The sequence below is a fragment of the Triplophysa dalaica genome, chromosome 13 (genome assembly GCF_015846415.1).
Source record: "Triplophysa dalaica isolate WHDGS20190420 chromosome 13, ASM1584641v1, whole genome shotgun sequence".
NCBI classification, from domain to species: Eukaryota; Metazoa; Chordata; class Actinopteri; order Cypriniformes; family Nemacheilidae; genus Triplophysa; species Triplophysa dalaica.
The window spans coordinates 2,926,613-2,949,390 of NC_079554.1; the positions used below are offsets into that span (position 1 = coordinate 2,926,613).

Consider the following 22,778-nt stretch of genomic DNA (forward strand, 5'->3'; position numbering starts at 1 on the left):
TCCTGGCTCCAATTAGCTCTTGGAGAAGTCATTAGCCTAGGGTTTCACATACTTTTTCCACCCTGCAATATGAATGTTTACATGTTGTGTTAAATAAAAACATGAAAACGTATAATGTTTGTGCGGTATTAGTTTAAGAAGACTGTGTTTCTCTATTGTTGTGACTTAGATGAAGATCAGAACACATTTTATGACCAAATTTATGAAGAAATCCAAGTAAGCCCAAAGGGTTCACATACTTTTTCTTTCAACTGTACCTGGTAGACATGTGGATGATCCCATCCCATACAGCTGGCATTGCGCGGCTCAAAGACGACTGGCTTATTGCTGAGCGGTCTGCCAGTTCCCTTTGGAAAGAGCCAGTTGCAAGGAAACCAAGTGTTCTCAGCACCTGTAAGGTAATGGGCAATGCGTGGCTCCTCGCTGTCTCTCTCTCCAAATTCGGACCCTACTCAGTGCAAAGTTCCAAGAGGATAGCCCTTGGAAATCTGAATCGGCTGATAAGCCAGTCATCATCGTGGGCCAGAAAATCAGTATGGTCCATAAAAACTCGTTCTCTTCGGATTCTGCCATTAGCAATCTCCTTTAATAAGGCTAACGCTGCCATTGTCATGGACTAAGTGTTGTATTAATTTGCTCATGCTTTTATATGCTCTTTCTTAATTGCATAATTGATAGCATATTACCATAAGGCTCGTGTGAGAATAGTGTGTCAATTGTTTTATAAATTACAAATGAATCGAAATGTTTCTCACAGCTGGTGGTGCGATAGACTTGTCTAATGATTTGTTAATCTATTTGTTTGGAACTTCACTTCATTGCCTATAAGAGTCCCCAAAGGACAAAAAACACGAGAAATGTACACCAGACATGAAGTTGATGTGGATGAACGCACATTATCACGTTAATTTCACTGCTAGTACATCCGACCTTGAGCATGAAAGCTGGCGTGCGCAATGTTTTTGTGCATACGCAGCGTTGATTCATGAGGCCCCTGGTCATTACTTTTCAGTAGCCCTGAAGACTTTAACTAGCTAGGTCAGGTGTGTTTGATTAGGGTTGGAACTTAACTGTAGAGGACACTGGCCCTCCAGGAGCCAAGTTGACTAGATGGTTGAATGCATAGTGCATAGTTTAAATGTATCGCATGTCATTTGTGACACAACTTTTTTCATCTCGAAAAAATCAAAATTACCCTACTGCAAACAGTCTTGTAACTATCAGACAGTAAGGGATTGCACCACAGGGGCACTGGTCTGTTGAAGATAAATTGGTATAACAGTGTTCAGACAACACAGGAGAGAAGTTCACTCATCACCTTTTCACATGAATGAGAGCTTTTTAATCTTAAAGCTATGCTCCAGGTGAGGCTTGAACTTACAAACTCAACATTGCCCTGCTGAAAGCTGTCTTATGAGTACTGCACACTGACCGTTAGTGCCACTGGAGCCTGCTCTTCCTTAGATGATAAAAGATCTTAAAATACATTTGCAAAAATTCCCAATTCTAATAAGACTTCACATTGTTGAAAGATTTATGAATGTGAAATCCATGCTCTAGGTGAGACTGAAACGACATTGGCTTGCTGCAAACTGCCTTATGAGTAACTTGCACCGACAGATTGCGCCACTGGAGAAACTATATTTTTTGCTCCAGTGGAGGCTCGACCTCACAACCTCGGCATTGGTAAGCTGCATACTGTCTTATACGAAACGTGCGCTGACCGATTGCGCCACTGCAGCGTTGCGCAAAGTCCCAGTCTCAATAAGACTTCACATTGATGAAAGATTTTAGAATGTGAAAGCTATGCTCCAGGTGAGGCTGAAACGACATTGCCTTGCTGCAAACTGCCTAATGAGTAACTTACACCAACAGATTGCGCAACTGGAGAAACTAAATCATTGGCTCCAGTTGAGGCTCAAACTCACAACCTCAGCATTAACCTGCTGCATACTGTCTTATAAGTACCACGCGCTGACCTATTGGTCCTCTGGAGCTTGCAATTGCTTGGATGATAAAAGACCTTAAAATACATTTGCACAAATTCCCTATTTTAAAAAGACTTCACATTGTTGAAAGATTTATGAATGTGAAATCCATGCTCTAGGTGAGGCTGAAACGACATTGGCTTGCTGCAAACTGTCTAATGAGTAACTTGCACCGATAGATTGCGCGACTGGAGAAACTAAATTTGTTGCTCCAGGTGAGGCTCGAACTCAAAACCTCGGCATTGCCCTGCTGCATACTGTCTTATAAGTACTACGCGCTGACTGCTTGCGCCACTGGAACCTGCTCTTCCTTAGATGATAAAAGATCTTAAAATACATTTGCAAATATTACCAATCATAAAAAGACTTCACATTGTTGAAAGATTTTAGAATGTGAAATCTATGCTCTAGGTGAGGCTTAAACGACATTGGCATAATGCAAACTGACTTTTGAGTAACTTGCGCCGACAGATTCCGACACTGGAGGAACTAAATTATTTGCTCCAGGTGAGGCTCGAACTCTCAACCTCGGCATTGCCCTGCTGCATACTGTCTTATAAGTACCGCACGCTGACCGATTGCGCCACTGGAGCCTGCTCTTCCTTAGATGATAAAAGATCTTAAAATAACATTTGCAAAAATTAAGGTGAGGCTGAAACGACATTGCCACTCTGCATACTGTCTTATAAGTACCGCGCGCTAACCGATTGCGCCGCTGGAGAAACAAAAGTATTTGCTCCAGGTGGGGCTCGAACTCACAACCTCGGCAATATCCTGCTGAATACTGTCTTATAAGTACCGAGCGCTGACCGACTGCGCCACTGGAACTTGCAATTGCTTGGATGATACAAGATCTTAAATTGCATTTGCACAAATTCCCAATCTCAAAAAGACTCCACATTATTGAAAGTTACTTAGAATGTGAAAGCTTTGCTCTAGGTGAGGCTGAAACGACATTGCCTTGCTGCAAACTGACTTATGAGTAAATTGCACCGACAGATTGCGCCACTTGAGCTTGAAAATGCTTAGATGATAACAAATTTTAAGTTGCATTTTCACAAATTCCCAATCTCAATAAGACTTCATATCGAAAAAAGATTTTAGAATGTGAAAGCTATAATCAAGGTGAGGCTGAAACGACATTGCCTTGCTGCAAACTGCCTTACCAGTTAATTGCAACGACAGATTGAGCCACTGGAGAAACTATATTATTTGCTCCAGGGGAGGCTCGACCTCACAACCTCAGCATTGCCAGGCTGCATACTGTCTTACAAGTACCACGCTCTGACCTATTGGTCCACTGGAGCCTGCTTTTCCTTAGATGATAAAAGATCTTAAAATACATTTGCAAAAATTCCAAATTTTAATAAGACTTCACATTGTTGAAAGATTTTAGAATGTGAAATCCATGCTCTAGGTGAGGCTGAAACGACATTGGCTTCCTGCAAACTGCCTCATTTGTAACTTGCGCCGATAGATTGCGCCACCAGAGAAACTAAATTATTTGCTCCAGGTGAGGCTCGAAATCACAACCTCGGCATTGCCCTGCTGCATACTGTCTTATAAGTACCGCGCGCTGACCGATTGCGCCACTGCAGCATTGCACAAAGTCCCAGTTTTAATAAGACTTCACATTGTTGAAAGATTTTAGAATGTGAAAGCCATGCTCTAGGTGGCTGAAACGACATTGCCTTGCTACAAACTGCCTTATGAGTAACTTGCACCGATAGATTGAGCCACTGGTGCTTTAAAATTCTTAGATGATAACAGATCCTTAATTGCATTTTCGCAAATTCCCAATCTCAAAAAGACTCCAAATTTTTGAAAGTTATTTAGATTGTGAAAGCTATGCTCTAGGAGAGGCTAAAACGACATTGGCTTGCTGCAAACTGCCTAATGAGTAACTTGCACCGACAGATTGTGCCACTTGAGAAACTATATTATTTGCTCCACGGGAGGCTCGACCTCACAACCTCGGCATTGCTAAGCTGCATACTGTCTTATAAGTACCCCGCGCTGACCGATTGCGCCACTGAAGCGTTGCACGAAGTCCCAGTCTCAATAAGACTTCACATTGATGAAAGATTTTAGAATGTGAAATCCATGTTCTAGGTGAGGCTGAAACGACATTGGCTTGCTGCAAACTGCCTAATGAGTAACTTGCACCGATAGATTGAGCCACTGGCGAAACTAAACTATTTGCTCCAGGTGAGGCTCGAACTCAAAACCTCGGCATTGCCCTGCTGCATACTGTCTTATAAGTACCGCGCGCTGACCGATTGCGCCACTGGAGCCTGGTCTTCCTTAGACGATAAAAGATCTTAAAATACATTTGCAAAAATTACCAATCTCAAAAAGACTCCACATTGTTGAAAGTTATTTAGAATGCGAAAGCTTTGCTCTAGGAGAGGCTAAAACGACATTGGCTTGCTGCAAACTGCCTAATGAGTAACTTGCACCGACAGATTGTGCCACTTGAGAAACTATACTATTTGCTCCAGGGGAGGCTCGACCTCACAACCTCGGCATTGCTAAGCTGCATTCTGTCTTATAAGTACCCCGCGCTGACCGATTGCGCCACTGGAGCCTGCTCTTCCTTAGATGATAAAAGATCTTAAAATACATTTGCAAAAATTCCCAATTTTAATAAGACTTCACATTGTTGAAAGTGAAATCCATGCTCTAGGTGAGGCTGAAACGACATTGGCTAGCTGCAAACTGCCTCATGAGTAACTTGCGCCGACAGATTGCGCCACTGGAGAAACTATATTATTTGCTCCAGGTGAGGCTCGAACTCACAACCTCGGCATTGCCCTGCTGCATACTGTCTTATAAGTACCGCGCGCTGACCCGATTGCGCCACTGGAGCTTGCTTTTCCTTGGTGATAAAAGATCTTAAAATACATTTGCAAAAATTCCCAATTTTAATAAGACTTCACATTGTTGAAAGTGAAATCCATGCTCTAGGTGAGGCTGAAACGACATTGGCTAGCTGCAAACTGCCTCATGAGTAACTTGCGCCGACAGATTGCGCCACTGGAGAAACTATATTATTTGCTCCAGGTGAGGCTCGAACTCACAACCTCGGCATTGCCGTGCTGCATACTGTCTTATAAGTACCGCGCGCTGACCGATTGCGCCACTGGAGCTTGCTTTTCCTTGGTGATAAAAGATCTTAAAATACATTTGCAAAAATTCCCAATTTTAATAAGACTTCACATTGTTGAAAGATTTTAGAATGTGAAAAACATGCTCTAGGTAAGGCTGAACCGACATTGGCTTGCTGCAAACTGCCTAATGAGTAACTTGCACCGATAGATTGCGCCACCAGAGAAACTAAATTATTTGCTCCAGGTGAGGCTCGAACTCACAACCTCGGCATTGGCCTGCTGCATACTGTCTTATAAGTACCGCGCGCTGACCGATTGCGCCACTGGAGCCTGCTCTTCCTTAGATGATAAAAGATCTTAAAATACATTTGCAAAAATTCCCAATTTTAATAAGACTTCACATTGTTGAAAGATTTTAGAATGTGAAATCCATGCTCTAGATGAGGCTGAAACGACATTGGCTTGCTGCAAACTGCCTCATGAGTAACTTGCGCTGACAGATTGCGCCACTTGAGAAACTAAATGATTTGCTCCAGGTGAGGCTCGAACTCACAACCTCGGCATTGCCCTGCTGCATAATGTCTTATAAGTACCGCGCGCTGACCGATTGCGCCAATGTAGCCTGGTCTTCCTTAGTCGATAAAAGATCTTAAAATACATTTGCAAAAATTACCAATCTCAAAAAGACTCCACATTGTTGAAAGTTATTTAGAATGTGAAAGCTTTGCTCTAGGAGAGGCTAAAACGAGATTGGCTTGCTGCAAACTGCCTAATGAGTAACTTGCACCGATAGATTGAGCCACTGGAGCTTGAATCTTCTTAGATGATAACAGATCCTTAATTGCATTTTCGCAAATTCCGAATCTCAAAAAGACTCCAAATTTTTGAAAGTTATTTAGATTGTGAAAGCTATGCTCTAGGAGAGGTTAAAACGACATTGGCTTGCTGCAAACTGCGTAATGAGTAACTTGCACCGACAGATTGTGCCACTTGAGAAACTATATTATTTGCTCCAGGGGAGGCTCGACCTCACAACCTCGGCATTGCTAAGCTGCATACTGTCTTATAAGTACCCGGCACTGACCGATTGCGCCACTGCAGCGTTGCACAAAGTCCCAGTCTCAATAAGACTTCACATTGTTGAAAGATTTTAGAATGTGAAATCCATGTTCTAGGTGAGGCTGAAACGACATTGGCTTGCTACAAACTGCCTAATAAGTAACTTGCACTGATAGATTGCGCCACCAGAGAAACTAAATTATTTGCTCCAGGTGAGGCTCGAACTCACAACCTCGGCATTGCCCTGCTGCATACTGTCTTATAAGTACCGCGCGCTGACCGATTGCAACACTGGAGCCTGCTCTTCCTTAGATGATAAAAGATCTTAAAATACATTTGCAAAAATTACCAATCTCAAAAAGACTCCACATTGTTGAAAGTTATTTAGAATGTGAAAGCTTTGCTCTAGGAGAGGCTAAAACGAGATTGGCTTGCTGCAAACTGCCTAATGAGTAACTTGCACCGATAGATTGAGCCACTGGAGCTTGAATCTTCTTAGATGATAACAGATCCTTAATTGCATTTTCGCAAATTCCCAGTCTCAATAAGACTTCACATTGATGAAAGATTTTAGAATGTGAAAGCTATGCTCTAGGTGAGGCTGAAACGACATTGGCTTGCTGCAAACTGCCTCATGAGTAACTTGCACCGATAGATTGCGCCACCAGAGAAACTAAATTATATGCTGCAGGTGAGGCTCGAACTCACAACCTCGGCATTGCCGTGCTGCATACTGTCTTATAAGTACCGCGCGCTGACCGATTGCGCCACTGGAGCCTGCTCTTCCTTAGATGATAAAAGATCTTAAAATACATTTGCAAAAATTCCCAATTTTAATAAGACTTCACATTGTTGAAAGTGAAATCCATGCTCTAGGTGAGGCTGAAACGACATTGGCAAGCTGCAAACTGCCTAATGAGTAACTTGCACCGACAGATTGTGCCACTTGAGAAACTATATTATTTGCTCCAGGGGAGGCTCGACCTCACAACCTCGGCATTGCTAAGCTGCATACTGTCTTATAAGTACCGCGCGCTGACCGATTGCACCACTGGAGCCTGCTCTTCCTTAGATGATAAAAGATCTTAAAATACATTTGCAAAAATTCCCAATTTTAATAAGACTTCACATTGTTGAAAGATTTTAGAATGTGAAATCCATGCTCTAGGTGAGGCTGAAACGACATTGGCTTGTTGCAAACTGCCTCATGAGTAACTTGCGCTGACAGATTGTGCCACTTGAGAAAATAAATTATTTGCTCCAGGTGAGGCTCGAACTCACAACCTCGGCATTGCCCTGCTGCATACTGTCTTATAAGTACCGCGCGCTGACCGATTGCGCCACTGTAGCCTGCTCTTCCTTAGATGATAAAAGATCTTAAAATACATTTGCAAAAAATTACCAATCTCAAAAAGACTCCACATTGTTGAAAGTTATTTAGAATGTGAAAGCTTTGCTCTAGGAGAGGCTAAAACGAGATTGGCTTGCTGCAAACTGCCTAATGAGTAACTTGCACCGATAGATTGAGCCACTGGAGCTTGAAAATTCTTAGATGATAACAGATCCTTAATTGCATTTTCGCAAATTCCGAATCTCAAAAAGACTTCAAATTTTTGAAAGTTATTTAGAATGTGAAAGCTTTGCTCTAGGAGAGGCTAAAACGACATTGGCTTGCTGCAAACTGCCTAATGAGTAACTTGCACCGACAGATTGTGCCACTTGAGAAACTATATTATTTGCTCCAGGGGAGGCTCGACCTCACAACCTCGGCATTGCTAAGCTGCATACTGTCTTATAAGTACCCCGCGCTGACCGATTGCGCCACTGCAGCGTTGCACAAAGTCCCAGTCTCAATAAGACTTCACATTGTTGAAAGATTTTAGAATGTGAAAGTTATGCTCTAGGTGAGGCTGAAACGACATTGGCTTGCTACAAACTGCCTAATAAGTAACTTGCACTGATAGATTGCGCCACCAGAGAAACTAAATTATTTGCTCCAGGTGAGGCTCGAACTCACAACCTCGGCATTGCCCTGCTGCATACTGTCTTATAAGTACCGCGCGCTGACCGATTGCGCCACTGGAGCCTGCTCTTCCTTAGATGATAAAAGATCTTAAAATACATTTGCAAAAAATTACCAATCTCAAAAAGACTCCACATTGTTGAAAGTTATTTAGAATGTGAAAGCTTTGCTCTAGGAGAGGCTAAAACGAGATTGGCTTGCTGCAAACTGCCTAATGAGTAACTTGCACCGATAGATTGAGCCACTGGAGCTTGAAAATTCTTAGATGATAACAGATCCTTAATTGCATTTTCGCAAATTCCGAATCTCAAAAAGACTCCAAATTTTTGAAAGTTATTTAGATTGTGAAAGCTATGCTCTAGGAGAGGCTAAAACGACATTGGCTTGCTGCAAACTGCCTAATGAGTAACTTGCAACGACAGATTGTGCCACTTGAGAAACTATATTATTTGCTCCAGGGGAGGCTCGACCTCACAACCTCGGCATTGCTAAGCTGCATACTGTCTTATAAGTACCCCGCGCTGACCGATTGCGCCACTGCAGCGTTGCACAAAGTCCCAGTCTCAATAAGACTTCATATTGATGAAAGATTTTAGAATGTGAAATCCATGTTCTAGGTGAGGCTGAAACGACATTGGCTTGCTGCAAACTGCCTAATGAGTAACTTGCACCGATAGATTGAGCCACTGGCGAAACTAAACTATTTGCTCCAGGTGAGGCTCGAACTCACAACCTCGGCATTGCCCTGCTGCATACTGTCTTATAAGTACCGCGCGCTGACCGATTGCGCCACTGGAGCCTGGTCTTCCTTAGACGATAAAAGATCTTAAAATACATTTGCAAAAATTACCAATCTCAAAAAGACTCCACATTGTTGAAAGTTATTTAGAATGTGAAAGCTTTGCTCTAGGAGAGGCTAAAACGAGATTGGCTTGCTGCAAACTGCCTAATGAGTAACTTGCACCGACAGATTGTGCCACTTGAGAAACTATATTATTTGCTCCAGGGGAGGCTCGACCTCACAACCTCGGCATTGCTAAGCTGCATACTGTCTTATAAGTACCCCGCGCTGACCGATTGCGCCACTGCAGCGTTGCACAAAGTCCCAGTCTCAATAAGACTTCACATTGTTGAAAGATTTTAGAATGTGAAAGTTATGCTCTAGGTGAGGCTGAAACGACATTGGCTGCTACAAACTGCCTAATAAGTAACTTGCACTGATAGATTGCGCCACCAGAGAAACTAAATTATTTGCTCCAGGTGAGGCTCGAACTCACAACCTCGGCATTGCCCTGCTGCATTCTGTCTTATAAGTACCGCGCGCTGACCGATTGCGCCACTGGAGCCTGCTCTTCCTTAAATGATAAAAGATCTTAAAATACATTTGCAAAAATTACCAATCTCAAAAAGACTCCACATTGTTGAAAGTTATTTAGAATGTGAAAGCTTTGCTCTAGGAGAGGCTAAAACGAGATTGGCTTGCTGCAAACTGCCTAATGAGTAACTTGCACCGATAGATTGAGCCACTGGAGCTTGAAAATTCTTAGATGATAACAGATCCTTAATTGCATTTTCGCAAATTCCGAATCTCAAAAAGACTCCAAATTTTTGAAAGTTATTTAGATTGTGAAAGCTATGCTCTAGGAGAGGCTAAAACGACATTGGCTTGCTGCAAACTGCCTAATGAGTAACTTGCACCGACAGATTGTGCCACTTGAGAAACTATATTATTTGCTCCAGGGGAGGCTCGACCTCACAACCTCGGCATTGCTAAGCTGCATACTGTCTTATAAGTACCCCACGCTGACCGATTGCGCCACTGCAGCGTTGCACAAAGTCCCAGTCTCAATAAGACTTCATATTGATGAAAGATTTTAGAATGTGAAATCCATGTTCTAGGTGAGGCTGAAACGACATTGGCTTGCTGCAAACTGCCTAATGAGTAACTTGCACCGATAGATTGAGCCACTGGCGAAACTAAACTATTTGCTCCAGGTGAGGCTCGAACTCACAACCTCGGCATTGCCCTGCTGCATACTGTCTTATAAGTACCGCGCGCTGACCGATTGCGCCACTGGAGCCTGGTCTCCCTTAGACGATAAAAGATCTTAAAATACATTTGCAAAAATTACCAATCTCAAAAAGACTCCACATTGTTGAAAGTTATTTAGAATGTGAAAGCTTTGCTCTAGGAGAGGCTAAAACGAGATTGGCTTGCTGCAAACTGCCTAATGAGTAACTTGCACCGATAGATTGAGCCACTGGAGCTTGAAAATTCTTAGATGATAACAGATCCTTAATTGCATTTTCGCAAATTCCGAATCTCAAAAAGACTTCAAATTTTTGAAAGTTATTTAGAATGTGAAAGCTTTGCTCTAGGAGAGGCTAAAACGACATTGGCTTGCTGCAAACTGCCTAATGAGTAACTTGCACCGACAGATTGTGCCACTTGAGAAACTATATTATTTGCTCCAGGGGAGGCTCGACCTCACAACCTCGGCATTGCTAAGCTGCATACTGTCTTATAAGTACCCCGCGCTGACCGATTGCGCCACTGCAGCGTTGCACAAAGTCCCAGTCTCAATAAGACTTCACATTGTTGAAAGATTTTAGAATGTGAAAGTTATGCTCTAGGTGAGGCTGAAACGACATTGGCTTGCTACAAACTGCCTAATAAGTAACTTGCACTGATAGATTGCGCCACCAGAGAAACTAAATTATTTGCTCCAGGTGAGGCTCGAACTCACAACCTCGGCATTGCCCTGCTGCATACTGTCTTATAAGTACCGCGCGCTGACCGATTGCGCCACTGGAGCCTGCTCTTCCTTAGATGATAAAAGATCTTAAAATACATTTGCAAAAAATTACCAATCTCAAAAAGACTCCACATTGTTGAAAGTTATTTAGAATGTGAAAGCTTTGCTCTAGGAGAGGCTAAAACGAGATTGGCTTGCTGCAAACTGCCTAATGAGTAACTTGCACCGATAGATTGAGCCACTGGAGCTTGAAAATTCTTAGATGATAACAGATCCTTAATTGCATTTTCGCAAATTCCGAATCTCAAAAAGACTCCAAATTTTTGAAAGTTATTTAGATTGTGAAAGCTATGCTCTAGGAGAGGCTAAAACGACATTGGCTTGCTGCAAACTGCCTAATGAGTAACTTGCAACGACAGATTGTGCCACTTGAGAAACTATATTATTTGCTCCAGGGGAGGCTCGACCTCACAACCTCGGCATTGCTAAGCTGCATACTGTCTTATAAGTACCCCGCGCTGACCGATTGCGCCACTGCAGCGTTGCACAAAGTCCCAGTCTCAATAAGACTTCATATTGATGAAAGATTTTAGAATGTGAAATCCATGTTCTAGGTGAGGCTGAAACGACATTGGCTTGCTGCAAACTGCCTAATGAGTAACTTGCACCGATAGATTGAGCCACTGGCGAAACTAAACTATTTGCTCCAGGTGAGGCTCGAACTCACAACCTCGGCATTGCCCTGCTGCATACTGTCTTATAAGTACCGCGCGCTGACCGATTGCGCCACTGGAGCCTGGTCTTCCTTAGACGATAAAAGATCTTAAAAGACATTTGCAAAAATTACCAATCTCAAAAAGACTCCACATTGTTGAAAGTTATTTAGAATGTGAAAGCTTTGCTCTAGGAGAGGCTAAAACGAGATTGGCTTGCTGCAAACTGCCTAATGAGTAACTTGCACCGACAGATTGTGCCACTTGAGAAACTATATTATTTGCTCCAGGGGAGGCTCGACCTCACAACCTCGGCATTGCTAAGCTGCATACTGTCTTATAAGTACCCCGCGCTGACCGATTGCGCCACTGCAGCGTTGCACAAAGTCCCAGTCTCAATAAGACTTCACATTGTTGAAAGATTTTAGAATGTGAAAGTTATGCTCTAGGTGAGGCTGAAACGACATTGGCTTGCTACAAACTGCCTAATAAGTAACTTGCACTGATAGATTGCGCCACCAGAGAAACTAAATTATTTGCTCCAGGTGAGGCTCGAACTCACAACCTCGGCATTGCCCTGCTGCATACTGTCTTATAAGTACCGCGCGCTGACCGATTGCGCCACTGGAGCCTGCTCTTCCTTAAATGATAAAAGATCTTAAAATACATTTGCAAAAATTACCAATCTCAAAAAGACTCCACATTGTTGAAAGTTATTTAGAATGTGAAAGCTTTGCTCTAGGAGAGGCTAAAACGAGATTGGCTTGCTGCAAACTGCCTAATGAGTAACTTGCACCGATAGATTGAGCCACTGGAGCTTGAAAATTCTTAGATGATAACAGATCCTTAATTGCATTTTCGCAAATTCCGAATCTCAAAAAGACTCCAAATTTTTGAAAGTTATTTAGATTGTGAAAGCTATGCTCTAGGAGAGGCTAAAACGACATTGGCTTGCTGCAAACTGCCTAATGAGTAACTTGCACCGACAGATTGTGCCACTTGAGAAACTATATTATTTGCTCCAGGGGAGGCTCGACCTCACAACCTCGGCATTGCTAAGCTGCATACTGTCTTATAAGTACCCCGCGCTGACCGATTGCGCCACTGCAGCGTTGCACAAAGTCCCAGTCTCAGTAAGACTTCATATTGATGAAAGATTTTAGAATGTGAAATCCATGTTCTAGGTGAGGCTGAAACGACATTGGCTTGCTGCAAACTGCCTAATGAGTAACTTGCACCGATAGATTGAGCCACTGGCGAAACTAAACTATTTGCTCCAGGTGAGGCTCGAACTCACAACCTCGGCATTGCCCTGCTGCATACTGTCTTATAAGTACCGCGCGCTGACCGATTGCGCCACTGGAGCCTGGTCTCCCTTAGACGATAAAAGATCTTAAAATACATTTGCAAAAATTACCAATCTCAAAAAGACTCCACATTGTTGAAAGTTATTTAGAATGTGAAAGCTTTGCTCTAGGAGAGGCTAAAACGAGATTGGCTTGCTGCAAACTGCCTAATGAGTAACTTGCACCGACAGATTGTGCCACTTGAGAAACTATATTATTTGCTCCAGGGGAGGCTCGACCTCACAACCTCGGCATTGCTAAGCTGCATACTGTCTTATAAGTACCCCGCGCTGACCGATTGCGCCACTGCAGCGTTGCACAAAGTCCCAGTCTCAATAAGACTTCACATTGTTGAAAGATTTTAGAATGTGAAAGTTATGCTCTAGGTGAGGCTGAAACGACATTGGCTTGCTACAAACTGCCTAATAAGTAACTTGCACTGATAGATTGCGCCACCAGAGAAACTAAATTATTTGCTCCAGGTGAGGCTCGAACTCACAACCTCGGCATTGCCCTGCTGCATACTGTCTTATAAGTACCGCGCGCTGACCGATTGCGCCACTGGAGCCTGCTCTTCCTTAAATGATAAAAGATCTTAAAATACATTTGCAAAAATTACCAATCTCAAAAAGACTCCACATTGTTGAAAGTTATTTAGAATGTGAAAGCTTTGCTCTAGGAGAGGCTAAAACGAGATTGGCTTGCTTCAAACTGCCTAATGAGTAACTTTCACCGATAGATTGAGCCACTGGAGATTGAAAATTCTTAGATGATAACAGATCCTTAATTGCATTTTCGCAAATTCCCAATCTCAAAAAGACTCCACATTGTTTAAAGTTATTTAGAATGTGAAAGCTTTGCTCTAGGAGAGGCTAAAACGACATTGGCTTGCTGCAAGCTGCCTAATGAGTAACTTGCACCGACAGATTGTGCCACTTGAGAAACTAAATTATTTGCTCCAGGTGAGGCTCGAACTCACAACCTCGGCATTGCCCTGCTGCATACTGTCTTATAAGTACCGCGCGCTGACCGATTGCGCCACTGTAGCCTGCTCTTCCTTAGATGATAAAAGATCTTAAAATACATTTGCAAAAAATTACCAATCTCAAAAAGACTCCACATTGTTGAAAGTTATTTAGAATGTGAAAGCTTTGCTCTAGGAGAGGCTAAAACGAGATTGGCTTGCTGCAAACTGCCTAATGAGTAACTTGCACCGATAGATTGAGCCACTGGAGCTTGAAAATTCTTAGATGATAACAGATCCTTAATTGCATTTTCGCAAATTCCGAATCTCAAAAAGACTTCAAACTTTTGAAAGTTATTTAGAATGTGAAAGCTTTGCTCTAGGAGAGGCTAAAACGACATTGGCTTGCTGCAAACTGCCTAATGAGTAACTTGCACCGACAGATTGTGCCACTTGAGAAACTATATTATTTGCTCCAGGGGAGGCTCGACCTCACAACCTCGGCATTGCTAAGCTGCATACTGTCTTATAAGTACCCCGCGCTGACCGATTGCGCCACTGCAGCGTTGCACAAAGTCCCAGTCTCAATAAGACTTCACATTGTTGAAAGATTTTAGAATGTGAAAGTTATGCTCTAGGTGAGGCTGAAACGACATTGGCTTGCTACAAACTGCCTAATAAGTAACTTGCACTGATAGATTGCGCCACCAGAGAAACTAAATTATTTGCTCCAGGTGAGGCTCGAACTCACAACCTCGGCATTGCCCTGCTGCATACTGTCTTATAAGTACCGCGCGCTGACCGATTGCGCCACTGGAGCCTGCTCTTCCTTAGATGATAAAAGATCTTAAAATACATTTGCAAAAAATTACCAATCTCAAAAAGACTCCACATTGTTGAAAGTTATTTAGAATGTGAAAGCTTTGCTCTAGGAGAGGCTAAAACGAGATTGGCTTGCTGCAAACTGCCTAATGAGTAACTTGCACCGATAGATTGAGCCACTGGAGCTTGAAAATTCTTAGATGATAACAGATCCTTAATTGCATTTTCGCAAATTCCGAATCTCAAAAAGACTCCAAATTTTTGAAAGTTATTTAGATTGTGAAAGCTATGCTCTAGGAGAGGCTAAAACGACATTGGCTTGCTGCAAACTGCCTAATGAGTAACTTGCACCGACAGATTGTGCCACTTGAGAAACTATATTATTTGCTCCAGGGGAGGCTCGACCTCACAACCTCGGCATTGCTAAGCTGCATACTGTCTTATAAGTACCCCGCGCTGACCGATTGCGCCACTGGAGCCTGGTCTTCCTTAGACGATAAAAGATCTTAAAATACATTTGCAAAAATTACCAATCTCAAAAAGACTCCACATTGTTGAAAGTTATTTAGAATGTGAAAGCTTTGCTCTAGGAGAGGCTAAAACGAGATTGGCTTGCTGCAAACTGCCTAATGAGTAACTTGCACCGACAGATTGTGCCACTTGAGAAACTATATTATTTGCTCCAGGGGAGGCTCGACCTCACAACCTCGGCATTGCTAAGCTGCATACTGTCTTATAAGTACCCCGCGCTGACCGATTGCGCCACTGCAGCGTTGCACAAAGTCCCAGTCTCAATAAGACTTCACATTGTTGAAAGATTTTAGAATGTGAAAGTTATGCTCTAGGTGAGGCTGAAACGACATTGGCTTGCTACAAACTGCCTAATAAGTAACTTGCACTGATAGATTGCGCCACCAGAGAAACTAAATTATTTGCTCCAGGTGAGGCTCGAACTCACAACCTCGGCATTGCCCTGCTGCATACTGTCTTATAAGTACCGCGCGCTGACCGATTGCGCCACTGGAGCCTGCTCTTCCTTAAATGATAAAAGATCTTAAAATACATTTGCAAAAATTACCAATCTCAAAAAGACTCCACATTGTTGAAAGTTATTTAGAATGTGAAAGCTTTGCTCTAGGAGAGGCTAAAACGAGATTGGCTTGCTGCAAACTGCCTAATGAGTAACTTGCACCGATAGATTGAGCCACTGGAGCTTGAAAATTCTTAGATGATAACAGATCCTTAATTGCATTTTCGCAAATTCCGAATCTCAAAAAGACTCCAAATTTTTGAAAGTTATTTAGATTGTGAAAGCTATGCTCTAGGAGAGGCTAAAACGACATTGGCTTGCTGCAAACTGCCTAATGAGTAACTTGCACCGACAGATTGTGCCACTTGAGAAACTATATTATTTGCTCCAGGGGAGGCTCGACCTCACAACCTCGGCATTGCTAAGCTGCATACTGTCTTATAAGTACCCCGCGCTGACCGATTGCGCCACTGGAGCCTGGTCTTCCTTAGACGATAAAAGATCTTAAAATACATTTGCAAAAATTACCAACCTCAAAAAGACTCCACATTGTTGAAAGTTATTTAGAATGTGAAAGCTTTGCTCTAGGAGAGGCTAAAACGAGATTGGCTTGCTGCAAACTGCCTAATGAGTAACTTGCACCGACAGATTGTGCCACTTGAGAAACTATATTATTTGCTCCAGGGGAGGCTCGACCTCACAACCTCGGCATTGCTAAGCTGCATACTGTCTTATAAGTACCCCGCGCTGACCGATTGCGCCACTGCAGCGTTGCACAAAGTCCCAGTCTCAATAAGACTTCACATTGTTGAAAGATTTTAGAATGTGAAAGTTATGCTCTAGGTGAGGCTGAAACGACATTGGCTTGCTACAAACTGCCTAATAAGTAACTTGCACTGATAGATTGCGCCACCAGAGAAACTAAATTATTTGCTCCAGGTGAGGCTCGAACTCACAACCTCGGCATTGCCCTGCTGCATACTGTCTTATAAGTACCGCGCGCTGACCGATTGCGCCACTGGAGCCTGCTCTTCCTTAAATGATAAAAGATCTTAAAATACATTTGCAAAAATTACCAATCTCAAAAAGACTCCACATTGTTGAAAGTTATTTAGAATGTGAAAGCTTTGCTCTAGGAGAGGCTAAAACGAGATTGGCTTGCTGCAAACTGCCTAATGAGTAACTTGCACCGATAGATTGAGCCACTGGAGCTTGAAAATTCTTAGATGATAACAGATCCTTAATTGCATTTTCGCAAATTCCGAATCTCAAAAAGACTCCAAATTTTTGAAAGTTATTTAGATTGTGAAAGCTATGCTCTAGGAGAGGCTAAAACGACATTGGCTTGCTGCAAACTGCCTAATGAGTAACTTGCACCGACAGATTGTGCCACTTGAGAAACTATATTATTTGCTCCAGGGGAGGCTCGACCTCACAACCTCGGCATTGCTAAGCTGCATACTGTCTTATAAGTACCCCGCGCTGACCGATTGCGCCACTGGAGCCTGGTCTTCCTTAGACGATAAAAGATCTTAAAATACATTTGCAAAAATTACCAATCTCAAAAAGACTCCACATTGTTGAAAGTTATTTAGAATGTGAAAGCTTTGCTCTAGGAGAGGCTAAAACGACATTGGCTTGCTGCAAACTGCCTAATGAGTAACTTGCACCGACAGATTGTGCCACTTGAGAAACTATATTATTTGCTCCAGGGGAGGCTCGACCTCACAACCTCGACATTGCTAAGCTGCATACTGTCTTATAAGTACCCCGCGCTGACCGATTGCGCCACTGCAGCGTTGCACAAAGTCCCAGTCTCAATAAGACTTCACATTGTTGAAAGATTTTAGAATGTGAAAGTTATGCTCTAGGTGAGGCTGAAACGACATTGGCTTGCTACAAACTGCCTAATAAGTAACTTGCACTGATAGATTGCGCCACCAGAGAAACTAAATTATTTGCTCCAGGTGAGGCTCGAACTCACAACCTCGGCATTGCCCTGCTGCATACTGTCTTATAAGTACCGCGCGCTGACCGATTGCGCCACTGGAGCCTGCTCTTCCTTAAATGATAAAAGATCTTAAAATACATTTGCAAAAATTACCAATCTCAAAAAGACTCCACATTGTTGAAAGTTATTTAGAATGTGAAAGCTTTGCTCTAGGAGAGGCTAAAACGAGATTGGCTTGCTGCAAACTGCCTAATGAGTAACTTGCACCGATAGATTGAGCCACTGGAGCTTGAAAATTCTTAGATGATAACAGATCCTTAATTGCATTTTCGCAAATTCCGAATCTCAAAAAGACTCCAAATTTTTGAAAGTTATTTAGATTGTGAAAGCTATGCTCTAGGAGAGGCTAAAACGACATTGGCTTGCTGCAAACTGCCTAATGAGTAACTTGCACCGACAGATTGTGCCACTTGAGAAACTATATTATTTGCTCCAGGGGAGGCTCGACCTCACAACCTCGGCATTGCTAAGCTGCATACTGTCTTATAAGTACCGCGCGCTGACCGATTGCACCACTGGAGCCTGCTCTTCCTTAGATGATAAAAGATCTTAAAATACATTTGCAAAAATTCCCAATTTTAATAAGACTTCACATTGTTGAAAGATTTTAGAATGTGAAATCCATGCTCTAGGTGAGGCTGAAACGACATTGGCTTGTTGCTAACTGCCTCATGAGTAACTTGCGCTGACAGATTGTGCCACTTGAGAAAATAAATTATTTGCTCCAGGTGAGGCTCGAACTCACAACCTCGGCATTGCCCTGCTGCATACTGTCTTATAAGTACCGCGCGCTGACCGATTGCGCCACTGGAGCCTGCTCTTCCTTAGATGATAAAAGATCTTAAAATACATTTGCAAAAAATTACCAATCTCAAAAAGACTCCACATTGTTGAAAGTTATTTAGAATGTGAAAGCTTTGCTCTAGGAGAGGCTAAAACGAGATTGGCTTGCTGCAAACTGCCTAATGAGTAACTTGCACCGATAGATTGAGCCACTGGAGCTTGAAAATTCTTAGATGATAACAGATCCTTAATTGCATTTTCGCAAATTCCGAATCTCAAAAAGACTCCAAATTTTTGAAAGTTATTTAGAATGTGAAAGCTTTGCTCTAGGAGAGGCTAAAACGACATTGGCTTGCTGCAAACTGCCTAATGAGTAACTTGCACCGACAGATTGTGCCACTTGAGAAACTATATTATTTGCTCCAGGGGAGGCTCGACCTCACAACCTCGGCATTGCTAAGCTGCATACTGTCTTATAAGTACCCCGCGCTGACCGATTGCGCCACTGCAGCGTTGCACAAAGTCCCAGTCTCAATAAGACTTCACATTGTTGAAAGATTTTAGAATGTGAAAGTTATGCTCTAGGTGAGGCTGAAACGACATTGGCTTGCTACAAACTGCCTAATAAGTAACTTGCACTGATAGATTGCGCCACCAGAGAAACTAAATTATTTGCTCCAGGTGAGGCTCGAACTCACAACCTCGGCATTGCCCTGCTGCATACTGTCTTATAAGTACCGCGCGCTGACCGATTGCGCCACTGGAGCCTGCTCTTCCTTAGATGATAAAAGATCTTAAAATACATTTGCAAAAATTACCAATCTCAAAAAGACTCCACATTGTTGAAAGTTATTTAGAATGTGAAAGCTTTGCTCTAGGAGAGGCTAAAACGAGATTGGCTTGCTGCAAACTGCCTAATGAGTAACTTGCACCGATAGATTGAGCCACTGGAGCTTGAAAATTCTTAGATGATAACAGATCCTTAATTGCATTTTCGCAAATTCCGAATCTCAAAAAGACTCAAAATTCTTGAAAGTTATTTAGATTGTGAAAGCTACGCTCTAGGAGAGGCTAAAACGACATTGGCTTGCTGCAAACTGCCTAATGAGTAACTTGCACCGACAGATTGGCCACTTGAGAAACTATATTATTTGCTCCAGGGGAGGCTCGACCTCACAACCTCGGCATTGCTAAGCTGCATACTGTCTTATAAGTACCCCGCGCTGACCGATTGCGCCACTGCAGCGTTGCACAAAGTCCCAGTCTCAATAAGACTTCACATTGTTGAAAGATTTTAGAATGTGAAAGTTATGCTCTAGGTGAGGCTGAACCGACATTGGCTTGCTGCAAACTGCCTAATGAGTAACTTGCACCGATAGATTGCGCCACCAGAGAAACTAAATTATTTGCTCCAGGTGAGGCTCGAACTCACAACCTCGGCATTGGCCTGCTGCATACTGTCTTATAAGTACCGCGCGCTGACCGATTGCACCACTGGAGCCTGCTCTTCCTTAGATGATAAAAGATCTTAAAATACATTTGCAAAAATTCCCAATTTTAATAAGACTTCACATTGTTGAAAGATTTTAGAATCTGAAATCCATGCTCTAGGTGAGGCTGAAACGACATTGGCTTGTTGCAAACTGCCTCATGAGTAACTTGCGCTGACAGATTGTGCCACTTGAGAAAATAAATTATTTGCTCCAGGTGAGGCTCGAACTCACAACCTCGGCATTGCCCTGCTGCATAATGTCTTATAAGTACCGCGCGCTGACCGATTGCGCCAATGTAGCCTGGTCTTCCTTAGACGATAAAAGATCTTAAAATACATTTGCAAAAATTACCAATCTCAAAAAGACTCCACATTGTTGAAAGTTATTTAGAATGTGAAAGCTTTGCTCTAGGAGAGGCTAAAACGAGATTGGCTTGCTGCAAACTGCCTAATGAGTAACTTGAACCGATAGATTGAGCCACTGGAGCTTGAAAATTCTTAGATGATAACAGATCCTTAATTGCATTTTCGCAAATTCCCAATCTCAAAAAGACTCCAAATTTTTGAAAGTTATTTAGATTGTGAAAGCTATGCTCTAGGAGACGCTAAAACGACATTGGCTTGCTGCAAACTGCCTAATGAGTAACTTGCACCGACAGATTGTGCCACTTGAGAAACTATATTATTTGCTCCAGGGGAGGCTCGACCTCACAACCTCGGCATTGCTAAGCTGCATACTGTCTTATAAGTACCCCGCGCTGACCGATTGCGCCACTGCAGCATTGCACAAAGTCCCAGTCTCAATAAGACTTCACATTGTTGAAAGATTTTAGAATGTGAAAGTTATGCTCTAGGTGAGGCTGAAACGACATTGGCTTGCTACAAACTGCCTAATAAGTAACTTGCACTGATAGATTGCGCCACCAGAGAAACTAAATTATTTGCTCCAGGTGAGGCTCGAACTCACAACCTCGGCATTGCCCTGCTGCATACTGTCTTATAAGTACCGCGCGCTGACCGATTGCGCCACTGGAGCCTGGTCTTCCTTAGACGATAAAAGATCTTAAAATACATTTGCAAAAATTACCAATCTCAAAAAGACTCCACATTGTTGAAAGTTATTTAGAATGTGAAAGCTTTGCTCTAGGAGAGGCTAAAACGAGATTGGCTTGCTGCAAACTGCCTAATGAGTAACTTGCACCGATAGATTGAGCCACTGGTGCTTTAAAATTCTTAGATGATAACAGATCCTTAATTGCATTTTCGCAAATTCCCAATCTCAAAAAGACTCCAAATTTTTGAAAGTTATTTAGATTGTGAAAGCTATGCTCTAGGAGAGGCTAAAACGACATTGGCTTGCTGCAAACTGCCTAATGAGTAACTTGCACCGACAGATTGTGCCACTTGAGAAACTATACTATTTGCTCCAGGGGAGGCTCGACCTCACAACCTCGGCATTGCAAAGCTGCATACTGTCTTATAAGTACCCCGCGCTGACCGATTGCGCCACTGCAGGGTTGCACAAAGTCCAAGTCTCAATAAGACTTCACATTGTTGAAAGATTTTAGAATGTGAAAGTTATGCTCTAGGTGAGGCTGAAACGACATTGGCTTGCTATAAACTGCCTAATGAGTAACTTGCACCGATAGATTGAGCCACTGGAGATTGAATCTTCTTAGATGATAACAGATCCTTAATTGCATTTTCGCAAATTCCCAGTCTCAATAAGACTTCATATTGATGAAAGATTTTAGAATGTGAAATCCATGTTCTAGGTGAGGCTGAAACGACATTGGCTTGCTGCAAACTGCCTAATGAGTAACTTGCACCTATAGATTGAGCCACTGGCGAAACTAAACTATTTGCTCCAGGTGAGGCTCGAACTCACAACCTCGGCATGCCCTGCTGCATACTGTCTTATAAGTACCGCGCGCTGACCGATTGCGCCACTGGAGCCTTGTCTTCCTTAGACGATAAAAGATCTTAAAATACATTTGCAAAAATTACCAATCTCAAAAAGACTCCACATTGTTGAAAGTTATTTAGAATGTGAAAGCTTTGCTCTAGGAGAGGCTAAAACGAGATTGGCTTGCTGCAAACTGCCTAATGAGTAACTTGCACCGATAGATTGAGCCACTGGCGAAACTAAACTATTTGCTCCAGGTGAGGCTCGAACTCACAACCTCAGCATTGCCCTGCTGCATACTGTCTTATAAGTACCGCGCGCTGACCGATTGCGCCACTGGAGCCTGGTCTTCCTTAGACGATAAAAGATCTTAAAATACATTTGCAAAAATTACCAATCTCAAAAAGACTCCACATTGTTGAAAGTTATTTAGAATGTGAAAGCTTTGCTCTAGGAGAGGCTAAAACGAGATTGGCTTGCTGCAAACTGCCTAATGAGTAACTTGCACCGACAGATTGTGCCACTTGAGAAACTATATTATTTGCTCCAGGGGAGGCTCGACCTCACAACCTCGGCATTGCCAAGCTGCATACTGTCTTATAAGTACCCCGCGCTGACCGATTGCGCCACTGCAGCGTTGCACAAAGTCCCAGTCTCAAAAAGACTTTACATTGTTGAAAGATTTTAGAATGTGCAAGTTATGCTCTAGGTGAGGCTGAAACGACATTGGCTTGCTATAAACTGCCTAATAAGTAACTTGCACTGATAGATTGCG

At 42.7% G+C, this 22,778-nt stretch overlaps 30 non-coding genes across 30 annotated transcripts; all 30 read right to left on the reverse strand.

Moving 5' to 3' along the window:
- Positions 1-2,487: 2,487 nt before the first annotated feature.
- On the reverse strand, positions 2,488-2,581 carry trnai-uau (transfer RNA isoleucine (anticodon UAU)). Its single transcript has 2 exons — positions 2,544-2,581; positions 2,488-2,523 (listed from the first exon to the last, which is right to left on the reverse strand). It is a non-coding gene; the product is annotated as a tRNA-Ile (tRNA).
- A 141-nt stretch (positions 2,582-2,722) lies between these two features.
- Positions 2,723-2,816, reverse strand: trnai-uau (transfer RNA isoleucine (anticodon UAU)). Its single transcript has 2 exons — positions 2,779-2,816; positions 2,723-2,758 (listed from the first exon to the last, which is right to left on the reverse strand). It is a non-coding gene; the product is annotated as a tRNA-Ile (tRNA).
- Positions 2,817-3,493: 677 nt separating this feature from the next.
- trnai-uau (transfer RNA isoleucine (anticodon UAU)) lies at positions 3,494-3,587 on the reverse strand. The gene is made up of 2 exons: positions 3,550-3,587; positions 3,494-3,529 (listed from the first exon to the last, which is right to left on the reverse strand). It is a non-coding gene; the product is annotated as a tRNA-Ile (tRNA).
- Positions 3,588-4,188: 601 nt separating this feature from the next.
- trnai-uau (transfer RNA isoleucine (anticodon UAU)) lies at positions 4,189-4,282 on the reverse strand. Its single transcript has 2 exons — positions 4,245-4,282; positions 4,189-4,224 (listed from the first exon to the last, which is right to left on the reverse strand). It is a non-coding gene; the product is annotated as a tRNA-Ile (tRNA).
- A 480-nt stretch (positions 4,283-4,762) lies between these two features.
- Positions 4,763-4,857, reverse strand: trnai-uau (transfer RNA isoleucine (anticodon UAU)). The gene is made up of 2 exons: positions 4,819-4,857; positions 4,763-4,798 (listed from the first exon to the last, which is right to left on the reverse strand). It is a non-coding gene; the product is annotated as a tRNA-Ile (tRNA).
- Positions 4,858-5,043: 186 nt separating this feature from the next.
- On the reverse strand, positions 5,044-5,137 carry trnai-uau (transfer RNA isoleucine (anticodon UAU)). Its single transcript has 2 exons — positions 5,100-5,137; positions 5,044-5,079 (listed from the first exon to the last, which is right to left on the reverse strand). It is a non-coding gene; the product is annotated as a tRNA-Ile (tRNA).
- A 197-nt stretch (positions 5,138-5,334) lies between these two features.
- Positions 5,335-5,428, reverse strand: trnai-uau (transfer RNA isoleucine (anticodon UAU)). Its single transcript has 2 exons — positions 5,391-5,428; positions 5,335-5,370 (listed from the first exon to the last, which is right to left on the reverse strand). It is a non-coding gene; the product is annotated as a tRNA-Ile (tRNA).
- A 933-nt stretch (positions 5,429-6,361) lies between these two features.
- Positions 6,362-6,455, reverse strand: trnai-uau (transfer RNA isoleucine (anticodon UAU)). The gene is made up of 2 exons: positions 6,418-6,455; positions 6,362-6,397 (listed from the first exon to the last, which is right to left on the reverse strand). It is a non-coding gene; the product is annotated as a tRNA-Ile (tRNA).
- Positions 6,456-6,840: 385 nt separating this feature from the next.
- On the reverse strand, positions 6,841-6,934 carry trnai-uau (transfer RNA isoleucine (anticodon UAU)). The gene is made up of 2 exons: positions 6,897-6,934; positions 6,841-6,876 (listed from the first exon to the last, which is right to left on the reverse strand). It is a non-coding gene; the product is annotated as a tRNA-Ile (tRNA).
- Positions 6,935-7,413: 479 nt separating this feature from the next.
- trnai-uau (transfer RNA isoleucine (anticodon UAU)) lies at positions 7,414-7,507 on the reverse strand. Its single transcript has 2 exons — positions 7,470-7,507; positions 7,414-7,449 (listed from the first exon to the last, which is right to left on the reverse strand). It is a non-coding gene; the product is annotated as a tRNA-Ile (tRNA).
- Positions 7,508-8,149: 642 nt separating this feature from the next.
- On the reverse strand, positions 8,150-8,243 carry trnai-uau (transfer RNA isoleucine (anticodon UAU)). Its single transcript has 2 exons — positions 8,206-8,243; positions 8,150-8,185 (listed from the first exon to the last, which is right to left on the reverse strand). It is a non-coding gene; the product is annotated as a tRNA-Ile (tRNA).
- A 642-nt stretch (positions 8,244-8,885) lies between these two features.
- Positions 8,886-8,979, reverse strand: trnai-uau (transfer RNA isoleucine (anticodon UAU)). The gene is made up of 2 exons: positions 8,942-8,979; positions 8,886-8,921 (listed from the first exon to the last, which is right to left on the reverse strand). It is a non-coding gene; the product is annotated as a tRNA-Ile (tRNA).
- A 453-nt stretch (positions 8,980-9,432) lies between these two features.
- On the reverse strand, positions 9,433-9,526 carry trnai-uau (transfer RNA isoleucine (anticodon UAU)). Its single transcript has 2 exons — positions 9,489-9,526; positions 9,433-9,468 (listed from the first exon to the last, which is right to left on the reverse strand). It is a non-coding gene; the product is annotated as a tRNA-Ile (tRNA).
- Positions 9,527-10,167: 641 nt separating this feature from the next.
- Positions 10,168-10,261, reverse strand: trnai-uau (transfer RNA isoleucine (anticodon UAU)). Its single transcript has 2 exons — positions 10,224-10,261; positions 10,168-10,203 (listed from the first exon to the last, which is right to left on the reverse strand). It is a non-coding gene; the product is annotated as a tRNA-Ile (tRNA).
- Positions 10,262-10,902: 641 nt separating this feature from the next.
- trnai-uau (transfer RNA isoleucine (anticodon UAU)) lies at positions 10,903-10,996 on the reverse strand. The gene is made up of 2 exons: positions 10,959-10,996; positions 10,903-10,938 (listed from the first exon to the last, which is right to left on the reverse strand). It is a non-coding gene; the product is annotated as a tRNA-Ile (tRNA).
- A 642-nt stretch (positions 10,997-11,638) lies between these two features.
- trnai-uau (transfer RNA isoleucine (anticodon UAU)) lies at positions 11,639-11,732 on the reverse strand. Its single transcript has 2 exons — positions 11,695-11,732; positions 11,639-11,674 (listed from the first exon to the last, which is right to left on the reverse strand). It is a non-coding gene; the product is annotated as a tRNA-Ile (tRNA).
- A 454-nt stretch (positions 11,733-12,186) lies between these two features.
- trnai-uau (transfer RNA isoleucine (anticodon UAU)) lies at positions 12,187-12,280 on the reverse strand. Its single transcript has 2 exons — positions 12,243-12,280; positions 12,187-12,222 (listed from the first exon to the last, which is right to left on the reverse strand). It is a non-coding gene; the product is annotated as a tRNA-Ile (tRNA).
- A 641-nt stretch (positions 12,281-12,921) lies between these two features.
- Positions 12,922-13,015, reverse strand: trnai-uau (transfer RNA isoleucine (anticodon UAU)). The gene is made up of 2 exons: positions 12,978-13,015; positions 12,922-12,957 (listed from the first exon to the last, which is right to left on the reverse strand). It is a non-coding gene; the product is annotated as a tRNA-Ile (tRNA).
- A 454-nt stretch (positions 13,016-13,469) lies between these two features.
- trnai-uau (transfer RNA isoleucine (anticodon UAU)) lies at positions 13,470-13,563 on the reverse strand. The gene is made up of 2 exons: positions 13,526-13,563; positions 13,470-13,505 (listed from the first exon to the last, which is right to left on the reverse strand). It is a non-coding gene; the product is annotated as a tRNA-Ile (tRNA).
- A 386-nt stretch (positions 13,564-13,949) lies between these two features.
- Positions 13,950-14,043, reverse strand: trnai-uau (transfer RNA isoleucine (anticodon UAU)). Its single transcript has 2 exons — positions 14,006-14,043; positions 13,950-13,985 (listed from the first exon to the last, which is right to left on the reverse strand). It is a non-coding gene; the product is annotated as a tRNA-Ile (tRNA).
- Positions 14,044-14,685: 642 nt separating this feature from the next.
- On the reverse strand, positions 14,686-14,779 carry trnai-uau (transfer RNA isoleucine (anticodon UAU)). Its single transcript has 2 exons — positions 14,742-14,779; positions 14,686-14,721 (listed from the first exon to the last, which is right to left on the reverse strand). It is a non-coding gene; the product is annotated as a tRNA-Ile (tRNA).
- A 935-nt stretch (positions 14,780-15,714) lies between these two features.
- On the reverse strand, positions 15,715-15,808 carry trnai-uau (transfer RNA isoleucine (anticodon UAU)). Its single transcript has 2 exons — positions 15,771-15,808; positions 15,715-15,750 (listed from the first exon to the last, which is right to left on the reverse strand). It is a non-coding gene; the product is annotated as a tRNA-Ile (tRNA).
- Positions 15,809-16,742: 934 nt separating this feature from the next.
- On the reverse strand, positions 16,743-16,836 carry trnai-uau (transfer RNA isoleucine (anticodon UAU)). The gene is made up of 2 exons: positions 16,799-16,836; positions 16,743-16,778 (listed from the first exon to the last, which is right to left on the reverse strand). It is a non-coding gene; the product is annotated as a tRNA-Ile (tRNA).
- Positions 16,837-17,770: 934 nt separating this feature from the next.
- trnai-uau (transfer RNA isoleucine (anticodon UAU)) lies at positions 17,771-17,864 on the reverse strand. The gene is made up of 2 exons: positions 17,827-17,864; positions 17,771-17,806 (listed from the first exon to the last, which is right to left on the reverse strand). It is a non-coding gene; the product is annotated as a tRNA-Ile (tRNA).
- A 678-nt stretch (positions 17,865-18,542) lies between these two features.
- On the reverse strand, positions 18,543-18,636 carry trnai-uau (transfer RNA isoleucine (anticodon UAU)). Its single transcript has 2 exons — positions 18,599-18,636; positions 18,543-18,578 (listed from the first exon to the last, which is right to left on the reverse strand). It is a non-coding gene; the product is annotated as a tRNA-Ile (tRNA).
- A 642-nt stretch (positions 18,637-19,278) lies between these two features.
- On the reverse strand, positions 19,279-19,372 carry trnai-uau (transfer RNA isoleucine (anticodon UAU)). The gene is made up of 2 exons: positions 19,335-19,372; positions 19,279-19,314 (listed from the first exon to the last, which is right to left on the reverse strand). It is a non-coding gene; the product is annotated as a tRNA-Ile (tRNA).
- A 640-nt stretch (positions 19,373-20,012) lies between these two features.
- On the reverse strand, positions 20,013-20,106 carry trnai-uau (transfer RNA isoleucine (anticodon UAU)). Its single transcript has 2 exons — positions 20,069-20,106; positions 20,013-20,048 (listed from the first exon to the last, which is right to left on the reverse strand). It is a non-coding gene; the product is annotated as a tRNA-Ile (tRNA).
- A 933-nt stretch (positions 20,107-21,039) lies between these two features.
- Positions 21,040-21,133, reverse strand: trnai-uau (transfer RNA isoleucine (anticodon UAU)). Its single transcript has 2 exons — positions 21,096-21,133; positions 21,040-21,075 (listed from the first exon to the last, which is right to left on the reverse strand). It is a non-coding gene; the product is annotated as a tRNA-Ile (tRNA).
- Positions 21,134-21,960: 827 nt separating this feature from the next.
- Positions 21,961-22,053, reverse strand: trnai-uau (transfer RNA isoleucine (anticodon UAU)). The gene is given in 2 exon segments: positions 21,961-21,996; positions 22,016-22,053. It is a non-coding gene; the product is annotated as a tRNA-Ile (tRNA).
- A 199-nt stretch (positions 22,054-22,252) lies between these two features.
- On the reverse strand, positions 22,253-22,346 carry trnai-uau (transfer RNA isoleucine (anticodon UAU)). Its single transcript has 2 exons — positions 22,309-22,346; positions 22,253-22,288 (listed from the first exon to the last, which is right to left on the reverse strand). It is a non-coding gene; the product is annotated as a tRNA-Ile (tRNA).
- Positions 22,347-22,778: the final 432 nt, after the last annotated feature.